Source organism: Chenopodium album, chromosome 20 (assembly GCF_948465745.1).
Source record: "Chenopodium album chromosome 20, dcCheAlbu1.1, whole genome shotgun sequence".
NCBI lineage: Eukaryota > Viridiplantae > Streptophyta > Magnoliopsida > Caryophyllales > Amaranthaceae > Chenopodium > Chenopodium album.
The window spans coordinates 6,600,081-6,616,133 of record NC_137853.1 but is presented as its reverse complement, the minus strand read 5'-3'; the positions used below and the strand labels follow the sequence as shown (position 1 = coordinate 6,616,133).

Genomic DNA, 16,053 nt, shown 5'->3' with positions numbered 1-16,053 from the left:
CCTGGGATCGATTCTCACCTCGCACTTGTGGCTCTCTAAACACTAAAAAAAAAAATGCTAAATTATTGTGTTCATGTAAGAGTCGAAATCTGGATTGGGATTTGTTTGGATCTGAACAATGCACTTCGAGCACCAAGGTCTATATCTAAACTATTAGTCTATTATTGTTCTTCAAATTTTCTATTTATTATTTTTTTTTCAAGTCCTTCACCTTTTTTTGACTAGTTCTTTACGTTAATAGAAATGAAAAGATTAACCAAATAAATAATGTTGCTAATCTCTTACGCTTTTTTTTATTGTTATTTATTTTTAAAAACAATTATACTTATATCATTTTTGAATAAAAATTAGAAAAATTTGAAAAATACCACCCTCTACTGTTCACATTTTGTATAATACCACCCCAAGTCTTTTATATTTATTTTATTTTATTTATTATTTTTTTGTATATAACCACCTAGTTTTCTCAAAAATAAAACTCCCACCACTTTTGCCCAACTCCCTTATATGATGTCACAGTAGGTCCCACTACCAATTGTACCTCTCTTTTTCCTCGATTCTCACCTCTATTCTTCCTTCTTCTTCCTCTTTGTTTCATTTTAATAACAATTTGCGAATCAATTAGGTGTTACTTAGAGTTTTAATCCTCTAATTTATTCTTCAAGCCAAACGACAATGCAAAATCGAGGACATAATCATGTTATAGAGAGTTTTGTTTAATTAGGGTTTATTAAATCAATTTTGGGGTGTTTCAATTGAAATTAGGGTTTATAAATTAAATTTGGGGATCGGAGTTGATTCTAGGGTTAATTAGTGTTGCTAAATTGGTTAATGAGGATGATTAGGGAAGAAAAAAAGGTGTGATTCGGAGGAAGAGAGAAGGGAAATTGGTTTGTGGGACCCACGCACCGTGACGTCATTTAGGGGAGTTGGGTAAAAATGGTGGGAGTTTTTTTGGTTTTTGAGAATACTAGATAGTACTCCCTCCGTCCCAAAAAGAACGACCCATTTGGCCAAAATTTTGTCCCAAAAAGAATGACCCATTTGCATTTAAACACCCACCAATTTGCTACAATATTTGTGCAAAATTAGCTTCCCCATATAAAAATTTGATTTTCCATGTTATTTTATTACTTTCTCTCTCTATTTTTTTACAAACCTCATGTAAATTTATCTTTCCAATATACTTTTACTTCTTTTTACTTAACTTCTTAATACCCGCGTAATCAATCCAAATGGGTCGTTCTTTTTGGGACGGAGGGAGTAATATATAATAAAAAAAATTGAGACGGTACTGTAAATAATGTGAACAATAGATGGTGGTATTTTTCAAATTTTTTTAAAAATTACTCCCAAATAATATGAAAAAAGGGTAAACTCACTAAACTGAGTTGGTACTAAATTTGAATAAAGATTACTCCCCAATCCAAAATAGGTGTAAAAATATTCTAAATACGGCCCGTCTTGTGTGTGGCCACATATAAAAGAACAAAGTAACCCATATAACACTAACTAACCAAGTAACCCTATAATATGACTAAGTAACCCCTATAACATTAACTAAGTAATCCTATATATAACATTGATAAAGTAACCCCTTTAACACTAACCAAGTAACCCCTATTATACTAACGAAGTAAACCCTGTCACACGATATGGCCAGCCACATATGAGACTTTGTGGTAGTAAATAAGTATGACGTACAATAATAAGCACGCTGTTGAATTCTTCTAATTAAAGCTGACCAGCTGTAAGGAATAAATGAATTGGTCGTTAGAAGTTGAAGCGGTTTCAATAGAAAAAAAATATTAATCGCATCTCCATCATCTTATACTACGTACATTATTTGAAGTGGTCTTTGCATAGAACTTATTTGAGTTCTATATAAGAAAGATTGTGTTACACAACAATGGCACAAATCTCACAAAATATTCTCAACAATACATCAATATTACAATATGGATGTGTTGAGTTATATTATGTGGACACTACCATTATTTCCAATTATAATCTTTTTATTCATTTCATTTGCAAAAACCAATTCATATGATAAAAACTTACCTCCCGGACCTTCTACTTTACCTATAGCTGGAAACCTCTTGCAATTGTTACCCAACACCACAAAACCTCACAAGTACTTTACCGAGCTTGCTAAGACTCATGGCCCCCTTATGAGCCTTAAGCTCGGCTCCATTACCGCCTTTGTCGTCTCAAATGCAACACTTGCCCAACAAGTCTTACTTAAAAACCATGATGTTTTCTCCACCCTATATGACCTTGATGCTATCCAAGCTCATGATCATGAAAAGTTTTCTATTGGACCATTACCGGCCTCTTCACCTAAGTGGAAGGTCCTTAGGAAAATTTACAACACTCGGCTATTGAGTGACAAGATGCTTGAACAAATGCAAACTCATAGGTACCACGAATTGGAGAAGTTGCTATGTTACATGAAAGAATGTTCGCAAGCCAACATCTTTGTTGATGTTGGACAAGCGGTTTATGATGTTTCTTTCAATATGGTAGCTAGAACTATTTTCTCCATGGATTCGGATAGCGATACGAGGATAAATGAGATTAAGGGTTTGATGGATTGCATTATAAAAGTGATAGGGAGTCCTAACATAGTTGATTGTTACCCCTTTCTTAAAAGTATTGATCCACAACGTATTAGACATCGGTTAACAATTTATTGTGTTAAATTGTTTAAGTTATTTGATGAAATTGTAGACATGAGATTGAAGTCTAGGAAAGACCAAGTGCAACATTCAGGCTTGTACAATGATCTATTGGATGTAATCTTTGATGTTATGGAAGAACAAAGGGACAACATCAGCCAAGATCAGCTCCACCATCTACTTTTGGTAAGTAAATATTACTGTACATACTCCCTTTAATGATTGTCCATTTAATATTTGCACAATTTTCAAAGCACACTTTTAGTATAGTGATTGTACACTTGTAATTTCATTATTTTTTTTCCGACCTAGTTGTACAATTTGGCCATAAAATTGTACATTTTGTAAAATTGGTAAAAATCTACTCCGTAACACTATTTGCTGATGTGCAAAATGTTAGGATCTCCTTGGTGCTGGAATGGACACAACTTCAAAAACAATGGAGTGGGCAATGGCAGAGTTACTTCGCAACCCTATCATTCTACGAAAGTTACAAGAAGAATTAGACGGGGTGATGGGAAAAGATAATTCAACAACCATCCTAGAATCACACATCTCTAAACTTCCATACCTACAAGCAATTGTCAAGGAAACTCTAAGACTTCATCCATCGGCTCCATTGTTACTCCCTCGCAAAGTGGAAAAAGACGTAGAAATTGATAGCTTTCAACTCTCCAAGGGTGCAATGCTTATAATTAATGCATGGGTTATTGGGCGCGACCCAAAAACTTGGTCTGATCCGGATTCGTTCATTCCAGAGAGGTTCTTGGGGTTGGAACTTAGTATGCAAAGCCAATTTAACAAGCTATTTACATTTGGTGGAGGAAAGAAGATTTGCCCTGGCATATCTTTGGCCACAAATATGATTTCTCTAGTTTTAGGTAACTTGATTAAGTCATACAATTGGAAACTTGACGACGTTGGGGAGCTTAAACAGGTTTTGGACATGGATGATTATTATGGAATTACCATAAAAAAGGCCAAGTCACTACGTGCTATTCCCATAAAGCGTTCTTCATAAGTCATGACATATAGGATATAGTATATCGTTACGTGGTATAAGCTTTTTTATTGCATGGATAATAAAACTTGTAAAATAGATACAAGTATTATTTTTTTTTTTCCTTATGTTAAATAAATTTTCGGGGTTTGTAAAATTGTAATACAAGTAGAACAATAAATGACGAATGACGTAGAATAACAATTACTCGTACAATAAATTTTAGTACACTTAATTAATATTGTTCGTCCACATGTTGATTTGATTATGTCTGAAATCATATCATTTGAGCTTGTTTTTATATTTCATTTTACTTATGACCTTATTTTATATTGCTGAACTAATTTAATATGAACTTACTTTAATTTGTATAAATTTTTCAAAATTGTTTTATTGAAAATTATTTTACTGAGCGTATAGTATGTACTTTATTTGAACGAACTTTTTTATGAAAACATTTGTTTTTTTGAAATAAATTAAAATAATACAAGTATGAAATAAACATGTCTAATCTTGTTGGCTTGTAGCTTGGACAAATCATGTTGCTGTATAAACCACATAGCTTTGTGATAAAAGAGGGAAAGATAATAACAATCTTAACATGAATTCAAGTGATCAGACCTACAAAATTTATAAACAATTTCGTATTACCTCATCCGTTTCATTATAGTTGCAATATTAAAGTCTACACAAACTTTTAGGAAAATAATAGAATGGAGACAAACGAAATTTTTTTTTATTTGAAATATAAAGTACTTGGCGTGACGCATTGCCAACTCTAGCAGCAAATAATTAATTTTGATTGACCACAAATTATTCATATCAATAATAATAGTAATAAAATGATTTATTTTGGTTGCTAACCAGTTCGGATTATAATTTGATACTCCTTACTATAATATGTTATCTTTAATACAAGTAAAATTGTTTTTTCTCCAAGTGGCCATGTTGTAATACTTGTATACCTCACGAGTAACAACCGTGATTGTTAATTTGTCAGTACGTTATCTAGGAAATAGTAGACCATAACTCTGTATATCTCATATTTTCAGAGAAGATTAATGCTGCCATGCTTGCCAATCTACCCATGACTTATCAATGTAAAATTGTATGCCCGCTTTTTCTAGATTTATTTCTTCTGTTTCCATTAAATTTGCCTGATTATTAGGAGTATAATACGTCTTTTTTTTGGGGACATAAAATGAACTTAACCCCATATTGAAAATTTAACAACAACAAATCAAATTTTGCCCTATTTTCCTAAAATGGACCAACGTTTAAATCTTCCCAAAATTAACACAAGTTTGCATATTCTCCCATAATGAATCCAATCTTTAATTTGTTTTGTAATAATACACTTACGAGTTACGACTTACGAGCCTCTATATACTACTATAAATCAACTGCAAAAAATAAGGTACAACTCAAATGAAATAGCTAAATAGTTAATGGTTATTTCTTTACAAGAAAAGAATATTAAGCTGATAAGATCATAAAATACATTGATACCAATAAAAGTCTCAAACTACCCGAATCTTATAAGTTATAATCATTTATAGTATGGGGCATACAAACTACCAAAAAAATAATAGGATAAACTTAAAGTATACGAAACTCATTAATTTAATTAGCACGTTGAGGATCGGATCTTATGCATTATTGGAGGCTATTACTATTATTGCTATTGTTTTGGCCTCTATATAAGAAAGATTAAGTCAATCAACAATGGCACATCAATCAATACTCTCCTCATCACAAAACCAACTCACATATACTCAAACTACACATCAAAACATGGATTATTTGTTGAGCTATATTAAGTGGACACTACCATTATTTCCAATCATAATCTTTTTCTTGATTTCATTTACAAAAACCAAATCATATGATAAAAATTTACCTCCCGGACCTACATCTTTACCCATCTTTGGAAGCCTCTTGAATATGTTACCTTACATAACCAAACCTCACAAGTACTTTGCCGAGCTTGCTAAGACTCATGGTCCTATCATGAGCCTTCAAATAGGCTCCATCACTACCATTGTCGTTTCGAGTTCTATGCTTGCCAAAGAAGTCCTCCTAAAAAACCATGATATTTTCTCCACCCTTTATGGCCTTGATGCTTTTCGAGCTCACGATCATGATAAGTTCTCCATTGGCTCATTATCGGCTCTTCACCCTTGTGGAAGGTCCTTAGGAAAATATTCAACACCCGGCTATTGAGTAACAAGTTGATCGAATCAATGCAAACTCATAGGCACCGGAAGTTGGAGGACTTGTTATGTTATGTGAAAGAATGCTCGCAAGCTAACATCTCACTTGATGTTGGACAAGCGGTTTATGATACTTCTTTCGATATGGTATCTAGCACTGTCTTTTCCATGGATTCGAGTAATGATGCAAGGATAAAAGAGGTTAAAGCTTTGATGGATTGTATTATAAAAGATATAGGGAGACCTAACATAGTTGATTGTTATCCTTTTCTCAAAATGATCGATCCACAACGCATAAGACATCGTTTAACAAGTTATTGTGTTAAATTGTTTAAGTTATTTGATGAAATTATAGATATGAGATTGAAGTCTAGGAAAGAACAAGTGCACGGTTCAGAGTCATTGTACAATGATTTGTTGGACGTGATGTTAGATGTTATGGAAGAACAAAGTGATGAAATCAACCGTGATCATCTCAACCATATGCTATTGGTAAGTTTATATACTAATTTGTTTTATAAATACGTGTAAAATGAGTAAATAATGACATGTTTGATATATTGTGGTTGATGTACATATGATAGGATTACCTTGGACCCGGAATGGATACAACTTCGAAAACAATGGAGTGGACGATGGCAGAGTTACTTCAAAATCCTATCATTCTATGCAAGTTGCAAGAAGAATTAGATAAAGTGATGAGAAAATTCAATACAAAAATAATCTTGGATTCTCACTTCTCCGAACTTCCATACCTACAAGCAATAGTCAAAGAAGCCCTAAGACTTCATCCAACAGCTCCATTATTACTCCCACGTAGAGTGGTGAAAGACGTAGAAATTGATGGCTATCAATTCCCTAAGGGTGCAATGCTTATGGTTAACGCATGGTCTATTGGACGCGACCCACAAATTTGGTCCAACCCGAATTCATTTATTCCAGAGCGATTCTTGGGGTCAGAAAATGATGTAACGAGCCAATTTAATCAATTGTTTACATTTGGTGCTGGAAAGAAGATTTGCCCTGGGATGAACTTGGCCATACGTATGATTTCGTTGATGTTAGGTAACTTGATTAGTTCGTTTAATTGGAAACTTGAAGACATTGGAGACATTCAACAAGTTTTGGACTTGGATGATATATATGGAATCACCATTAAGAAGGCCAAGTCGTTACGTGCATTTCCCATTATTCGTTCGTCATAAATTAAATTATGTGAGCTCGTATAGAGTACCGCAATTTATGATCTACCTATCGTTGCCTTTATTAAAATATTACGGCAAACAATTAGATAAATTCATAAAACTTTGAAAATGTCGTATACATGATGTAAATGGAATATTAAAGTACAACGAAATGTAGGCTGTCTATTATCTTTCTTTTGTCTATTACTAACAGGAAGTATATCCGATCTAATCCGATCCGATCAGACACTACCAATTATTGTAACTATCTTTTTGAGATATCATCATTAATAATTTTCATATTATATTTCATCAAATGGTTGTAAAACCATCATCTATTTTCTATTGGTCAGTCCATAGTATATTTGGTAGGAGCTCGACTGCTCGAGTTTCTTACAATAAAGTCTATTGTAGTCTCTTCATAATTGTTACATAGTATGCTTAATAGTTGTCATAGCATCCATAATAATGCAGTATGTGATGGTTTACACCTGAGTGTGCACGAACCACAATATCGCGCTCAAGTGGAGCAGATAAACCTACATCTTCCAACCAGATTACTGCAACTTGGGGGCTGATCTTGATTTGGATCAGATCAGATTATAATGTGACTTGTGTCACTCATGTTAACATCCTTGAGCGAGCCATAAATCTTATCATTGTGAATTATTCCAAAAAAAAAAAAAAAAAAAAGGTGGTGATGCGATGTGTGGAACAATGTCGATAGTGATGAGACACAACAATGCTAGAAAAAAAAAAAGACCATAAATAAAACAAAAATAAAATTAGAAAAAAAAAAGAAAAGCAAAAAATCCATTGACACGCGACGACGAATTAAAGGAGTTCTTACAATAAAATCTATCGTAGTCTCTTCATAATTGTTACATAGTATGCTTAATTGTTGTCATTATTGTTGTTAACGATAGGAAATCATGGAAAATTGGATATATCGCCTTAATCTCCAAAGTTCTGGTCCCTTTTTTCACATTAATTTGAGCAAGGAAGGGTTATTTTGACACTGGATCCTCCTCAAACAACTTTTGTCCAAGTTCCGCCACTGATTTCAACTTTTTTTGGTTAATAGCTTAATTTCTCAAGAAGAAGGACTCAATTACATAATAATAATGTCCAACCTAGAACAAAAGTGTCTGGTAGCTCAATGGTCAAATGCTCCGGCCCATATTTAATCAGGCGGTCCAAAGTTTGAAACTACAAAATGTAACTGATTGCTTTTTTTCAATGGCCTGATAGATAGATTTGGTGTTGGATTTGACAATGGAATGACACAGTAGTATATAAATCAATTAGGCTGTAAGAATAATTAAATTACAAGAAGTTGGGCCAACTAAAGGTTATTGGGCTAAAATACTATGCCTTTTTTTTCCAAATTGTTTGCAAATATGGATCAGATATGCAACTTACCACTACTATATGTATCCACCCATGAGAGTGAGGGATAGCTTAAATGGTTAGAGTTTTCCTCCCGATTTCAGGTTATCATGGGATCGATTCTCACCCACCCCTTGTGGCTCTCGAAACACCAAAAAAATAAAAAAAAATTATGTATCCATCCATCCATACCTTTTAAAGTATGAGAGCAGCTTTATGAATAGTATATAGACATTTATACCTCTAAAAATGTGTGTCCATGTATTTGTCCTCATTTATAAGTTTAAAAAGCTCTTTTTTTTTTTCTTTTTTTTTTTCATTTTCATTACCTAGATATATTTGTGTACATATCCTCCCCCATTTATAATTTTAAGGAATTCTTTTTTTTTTTTCCTTATTAATACATTTCCCTGATAAGGACTCTTAGGTAGTAGTATATCAGTCTTCAAAAAAAACAAAAACAAAAAAAAAAAGATAGTAATATATCAAACATTATATTTTTAGAACTTGATAACTTTTGTTACATCATCAATAAATCTAAATTAACTTATTAACGTATCAACGAATATTGCACGGTTATATAACATCTAACACATTTATTGTCCATATGCAAATAGTTATAATAAAATACTATAAAAATTAAATAAATCAGGGTCAATTGTAAAAACTCTTTTCAAAGACTAGCCATCACACATGCCAGAAGTCATAGTTATTTCAAAAAGATATGCAAGGGGAAATGACATAGACTTGAAACAACTTTAAAATTTTCAATAGAAAGAAGCTACTAAGCAATTTTTAGAAGGTTGGTTTTGTTTTTTTTTTTTTTTTGATAGGAATAATGTTTTATTTATTTATTTATTTTTAATATGAAAAGGAATAAATCCATTAATATTTAGCCATACAACACTAATAACATAATTTTTTGGAAGTAGGGGGGAGGTGAGGCCGTGAGGGGATCCGTCCTCACTTTCAAATACCATGAGTTGACCTATATCTCAAGACTATAGAATTATTTAACGTAAGACAAGAATGAAGATTAATAATTGGCAAAATAATTACTTATTGAATTATTCACTACTAATATATAGTGAAGCCTGGTTCACATTGATTTTTTTTTTTTTTTTTCATAATCTAATTGCATTATTAGCTTCTATAAATTCATAAACTACCTCTATTACAAAAGGACGGTGAAGTAGTGGCGAGGGATGAATTTGCAACAGTTGCTTAATTACAAGGAAATACAAGTTGATAACAGATATAAACGAATCTTGTTTATATCAGGGCGGAAGTCATTTCGCGTCGTTGAATGAGGGGTAAGATGGACCGGAGGACAGTTTCTGGGACAAATTCCCGTTTTGTCGCCCCGTTTCCAAAAGAATACACGTTAATAACAGATATTTTCATCTGTTAACTTGGCAACGTTAACCGAAATCCTAAATTGTTGATTCTAGAATTCAGCTTTCAGGTTTCCTCTTACCACCTTGAAGAAAAGCTCAACCCAAGCTAATCAATTTCCCATCGGCATTTTTCCGCCTTCCTATTACCAACCATCAAGCACAATCGCTTGCACTTTGATTGGGGGATCGAATCGATGTAGCTTTGGAGATGAGACCCAGCAATTTGATTGGGGGATTCTTTAACTCCATGTCTCAATTGATGTAATCCGATAAATAGGTTACCTTGTTCTGCAGTGTTAGTATGTCATTTTACGAAATAATTAATTTATGTGTAATTTGAGTAGTTGATGAAATGGTGTGAGGTTATAATATTAGCATAGACAATGGAGCAATGGTGTTGTCAAACCCTCGATTTTTCAGCGGACTTGTTGGGAATCGAAGGTATACAATACTAATAGGAATTGATTCCCAAAATAAAGTACTTCGTATAAAATTAGGATTTTAATTTGATTTTCTCTCTCCTTAAGTTTTTTTTTTAAAAAATTTGATTTTCTCTCTCCTCCTACCCAGATCTGAATGAGTAAAGTAAAGGAAGTAGACGTTGTTACTTGTTAGTCTTGCCGTGAATTGAAGTTCCGTAACACGAATTGGAAAGGAAATGAAAACAACGGAGTCCAACTCAGCATATGCAATATTTTATGAATACTTTACTAAAAGCTTTTACAAGACTGCCATTGATATTAACATACAATGTTAATATCTTATATCAATGGGGACAACCTCATTAATTACTAATGTAAATGCGTAAGATCCAAAATGATTGACCATATCTAATATTCGATTAACATGGTTTTCAGTACTCTTATACTCGTACTATAGTAATATACTATGATCTGATATCTGAAGAGTACCAATTATTGTGATCTTGAGTAGCATAATAAACGTGCAGAAGAGATGGAGCACGTATATGGTATTTATTGTTACTTTGTTAGATACATGGGATATATCACACAAATATATATATATATATATATATATATATATATATATATATATATATATATATATATATATATATATATATATATATATATATATATATATATACTCCGTATTTTTCAATATTGATTATATCCCATATCTCTATCATTTATCATTGATGTTCCAAATTGACAATGTATCTTGCATAGTTGCACGGAAGAGCTACACTGCATGCTGGAGCATTAACTGATCTGATGAAGGAAGCATCACTGCATGCATCATCTAGTTTCACAATTCAATATTGAGGAAAAACGTGCGTACCTTAGCTTATCCGCATTCGATTAATAATCAATTAAAGTTTTGCTAGGTCTAATTGTGAGGATTATACGAAAACTTTGAAATGCGTATGATACTATGTTTATTTTGAACTATAATAATTTACTAAGCTAGCTAGTCGGTAGGTAGGGGTGGATTTACGACTTTACAGTAGGAGACGTCAAGGTGGAATGAGCCCCACTAAAAATTGTTTGATAACAAAATCATTGTTTAGGCCCTGTTTGATTCACCTTAATTTTGCTGAACTGAAATTATTTTTACTGAACTGAACTTATTTTTACTGAACTGAACTTAATTTTACTGAACTGAAATTATTTTTACTGAAATTAAATTATTTTTACTGAACTGAAATTATTTTTACTGATTTTCTATTATAATTCTTCTTTAAGAAAACTGAATTTTACTGAACTGAAATTATTTTTAATGAATTGAAATTAATTTTACTGAACTGAACTTATTTTTACTGAACTGAAATTATTTTTACTTAATATTATTTTTTTAAGGTGAAAAGAACAGGGCCTTACTCCGTATCTAAAGTAGCACAGTATAAACTTGGTTTAGTAGTGGTACTAGACATATAGTCCATGCTACTATGCTAGTATGTTTGTTTCTTCTTTTACCCTTGATTTTGAGTTATAAGTCAAAAGCATAAATTAAAGCTAAAATCTCAATTTTATTATTATTATTATTATTATTATTATTATTATTATTATTACTACTATTATTAATTTTTTTTTTTAAAAACTCAGCTTGATTAATAAATAAACGAGTTTGTCATAAAAAAAAAGCAGTATAACTCCGAAAAGAAAATTGGGATAAAATTAAAACGTCAGAAACCCATTACTTAAACACTTTAGTCGACAACCTTACGCATTATTCAAGGCAGCCTTTGTATGTACGAATTGATGATACTTTAGACCTCTATATAAGAAAGATTATATCCTTCTACAATGGCACATCAATACATGAAATACAAGCCTATAACCCTCCTCACAAATCCTCACAATCTAAAACAATACATCAATATTATATAGTATGGATGTATTGAGTTATATTATGTGGACACTACCATTATTTCCAATTATAATCTTTTTATTTATTTCATTTGCAAAAACCAAATCAAATGATAAAAACTTATTACCTCCCGGACCTTCTCCTTTGCCTATCTTTGGAAACCTCTTGCATATGTTACCCTACACCACCAAACCTCACAAGTACTTTGCCGAGCTTGCTAAGACTCATGGCCCTATTATGAGCCTTCAAATCGGCTCCATTACCACCATTGTCATTTCGAGTTCCATGCTTGCCAAAAAAGTCCTTCTAAAAAACCATGACATTTTCTCCACCCTATACAGCCTTGATGCTTTCCGAGCTCATGATCATGATAAGTACTCCATTGGCACGTCATCAGCCTCTTCACCCTTGTGGAAGGTCCTTAGAAAAATATTCAACACGCGACTATTAAGTAACAAGATGATCGAATCAATGCAAACTCATAGGTACCGGAAGTTGGAGGATTTGTTATGTTATGTGAAAAGATGTTCACAAGCCAACATCTTAGTCGATGTTGGACAAGTAGTTAATAATGATACATCTTTCGACATGATATCTAGCACGGTTTTCTCCATGGATTCGCGTAGTGATGGGAAAATAAAAGAGATAAAGGGTTTGATGGATCGTATCATAAAAGAGATAGAGAGACCTAACATAGTGGATTGTTATCCCTTTCTTAAAACGATTGATCCTTAACGCATAAGAAATCGATTAACAAGTTATTGTGGTAAATTGTTTAAGTTATTTGATGAAATTATAGAAATGAGGTTGAAGTCCAGGAAAGATCAAGTGCATGGTTCAGAGTTGTACAATGATTTGTTGGACGTGATGTTAGATGTTATGGAAGAACAAAATGACGAAATCAACCGTGATCACCTCAACCATATGTTATTGGTAAGTATACTACTCCTTTTGACTTTTTGAGCTCCATAGGATAAAATTCGCACATTAAATATTTGCACGTCAAAATACACTTTTATGAAACTTTCCGTGGAGGTAAGATTTTAAGTACTAAAGCAATATGAAAACAAAAAAGAAAAAAAAAAAAATTGTCCATAACTCCATATGATGGAATCAACTAGTGTTAAATTTCGAGATAATATGAAATGGGCCTGGGCAACCCGAACAAGGAAGAGGAGAGTTTGGTCCACAAATAAGGCTTTGGAGCTTCCATACTAAAACCAATTGGCAATAGTAGGAGTTACTCCTCTACCTTATAAAGTAGAATCACCTCTCCTCTTTCTCCTATGTGGGACACTCACAAGTGATACACATTGGGTTCCAACAAGCAGTAAGTATTATTGCACATTCAATTCGCACATTTTCAATAAGTGCATCAATTTAACTCTTGCACAATTTGTATACTAACTTTGACCAAATGATATTTCTTATATATATAAGTGTAATTGCTATATAAAATGCTATGTCACAATGCATAATTTCAATCTAAATTTAATAATTTTGAGTAATAGACAATTAAATATATTAACAAATGTTGCAACATTTTCGGGATGGGTTAATATTTGATTATATTTCTTTATGCACAAAAAATATATTATTGACTTCGTTTTAAAAAAGCAATGGGCAATACTTTGTGAGTTTTTGGTTCATCAAAAGTTGGACTGAACTACCATCACATGCAACCTTACTTACACAATTGGTTGCAGAGATAACATAAATTAGACTTTAGACTATATTTTTGGGTGCAAGGTGTGATATGAATGGATAGAACCTTTGAGATCACATATTTTACGTCTTGCACCCAACAATAGTTTAATTTGTGTCGTCTTAAGTGCAACTTCATAAGAAACTATTTAGTTTATACGAGTACTTTGTATTATCCATGTATGAGAAGTAATTTGTTGTTAATTGATAAACTAAAGCTTAAATTGTTGTATACATGTTAGGATTACCTTGGACCCTCAATGGATTCAACTTCAAAAACATTGGAGTGGGCAATGGCGGAGTTACTTCAAAACCCTATCGTTCTACACAAGTTGCAAGAAGAACTAGACAGAGCGATGAGAAAATTCAATACCAAACTCATTTTGGATTCTCACATCTCCGAACTTCCATACCTACAAGCAATTATTAAAGAAACACTAAGACTTCACCCAACAAATCCATTATTAATCCCTCGCAAAGTGGTGAAAGACGTGGAAATTGACGGCTTTCAACTCCCTGAGGGTGCAATGCTTATAGTTAACGTATGGTCTATTGGGCGCGACCCACAAACTTGGTCTAATCCCGATTCATTTATTCCAGAGCGGTTCTTAGGGTTGGAGAATGATGTAACGAGCCAATTTAATCAATTGTTTACATTTGGTGCTGGAAAGAAGAATTGCCCTGGAATGAACTTGGCCATGCATATGATTTCATTGATGTTGGGTAACTTGATTGGTTCATATAATTGGAAACTTGAAGACATAAAGGACCTTCAACAAGTTTTGGACTTGGATGATATTTACGGCATTACCATACAGAAGGCCAAGTCGCTTCGTGCGTTTCCCATTATGCGTTAATCATATATATAGGTCATGGTATATGGTGTGCTTGTCATGCATGTATGTGTGCTAGTAAAGTGTAACACAATTTATGGTGCGCCTATATTTTTAAGTATATATTCATAAAATCATAAATCAAAGAAAGTAATTGGATAAATAAGTTCATACATAAAAATTACAAAATGTGTAAATGGTATATACAAGTCCAACAACGTATACACAATGTCTTGTACTGTACTGTTGAATCAATATCATACAGTATAACTAATATATCCAACTCCTCCAAGCCAATTGCTGCTGTACTTCATAATATATCATGTTTTGATTAAATTGATATTTCCTTTTTCCATCAAAAAATAAAATAAAATAAAAAATCCAACCACTACTGCATTCTAACGTTTGACATTGATCATCGATGTAACTATCAACTACCAGTCTGCCATTAATTAATGCATTAATTAAATTGGTTGGAATAATTTTGGACTCGGGAAAGAAGTCTGGAAGACGCGAAGAGTTACATTGTTTGAATTATATTGAGAGAAATAAAGTGAAGTGAAGAGAAGAGGAAAGAAGGGAATTATCCTTCCTTCTTTGGATACCTTTTCATAGGAGGGAAGGGACGGGAAATGGGTCGGAAAGATGGAATGATGATTCATTTTCCCTCCTTTGATAAACCAAATCCTTGCAATGTTGGAAAGATTTGAAAGGAAAATGTAACCTTATTATATTACCTTCTCCCTCCCCTTTCCAATTCCTCCCTCTTCCTTCTTCTTCCATCCTTTCTCTCTCTCTTCCACTTTGCTATCCATACAAAACGTTTATATTGTGGACCCCCTATAACCTACGGTCCGTCCTAGGCTTAATTAGCACGTGTATGTTATGTTATTCATCATTTAATTGAAAGGTGTTTTAGATAGTGGCAAATATTGGTCCTGTTGAGTTTGGTTAATGATTGAATCAGGGACCATACATCTTCAAGACATAGCTAAGCTAAGAATAAAGAGCATATGCAGAAATTGCAGCAATATTATATTCTTGAATTTGAATATTTAATCATATCCCTTGGAGCTAGCTTCAGCAACGTGTGTGATCAGTTTAGCACATTTTGCACTTCACCTACTCCTGCTCGAGAGTAAATATATGGGTATGATTTTGTTGGGTAGTAGACAAGTGTATTCACATACTTGTTTTTCCCGTAATTGAACTTCAATTCTTATTTTTTTAACAAAAAATCAAATTATTACATTGAAAAAGTGAAATGTGAGGAGCTTAAGCTGGAAAGGTATCTTATCATCCACAAACGTTTGTAATTACACTT

At 32.9% G+C, this 16,053-nt stretch overlaps 3 pseudogenes; all 3 read left to right on the top strand.

Moving 5' to 3' along the window:
- Positions 1–1,958: 1,958 nt before the first annotated feature.
- LOC145596693 (geraniol 8-hydroxylase pseudogene) lies at positions 1,959–3,699 on the top strand (annotated as a pseudogene).
- A 1,773-nt stretch (positions 3,700–5,472) lies between these two features.
- On the top strand, positions 5,473–7,096 carry LOC145596692 (geraniol 8-hydroxylase pseudogene; annotated as a pseudogene).
- Positions 7,097–12,213: 5,117 nt separating this feature from the next.
- On the top strand, positions 12,214–14,753 carry LOC145596691 (geraniol 8-hydroxylase pseudogene; annotated as a pseudogene).
- Positions 14,754–16,053: the final 1,300 nt, after the last annotated feature.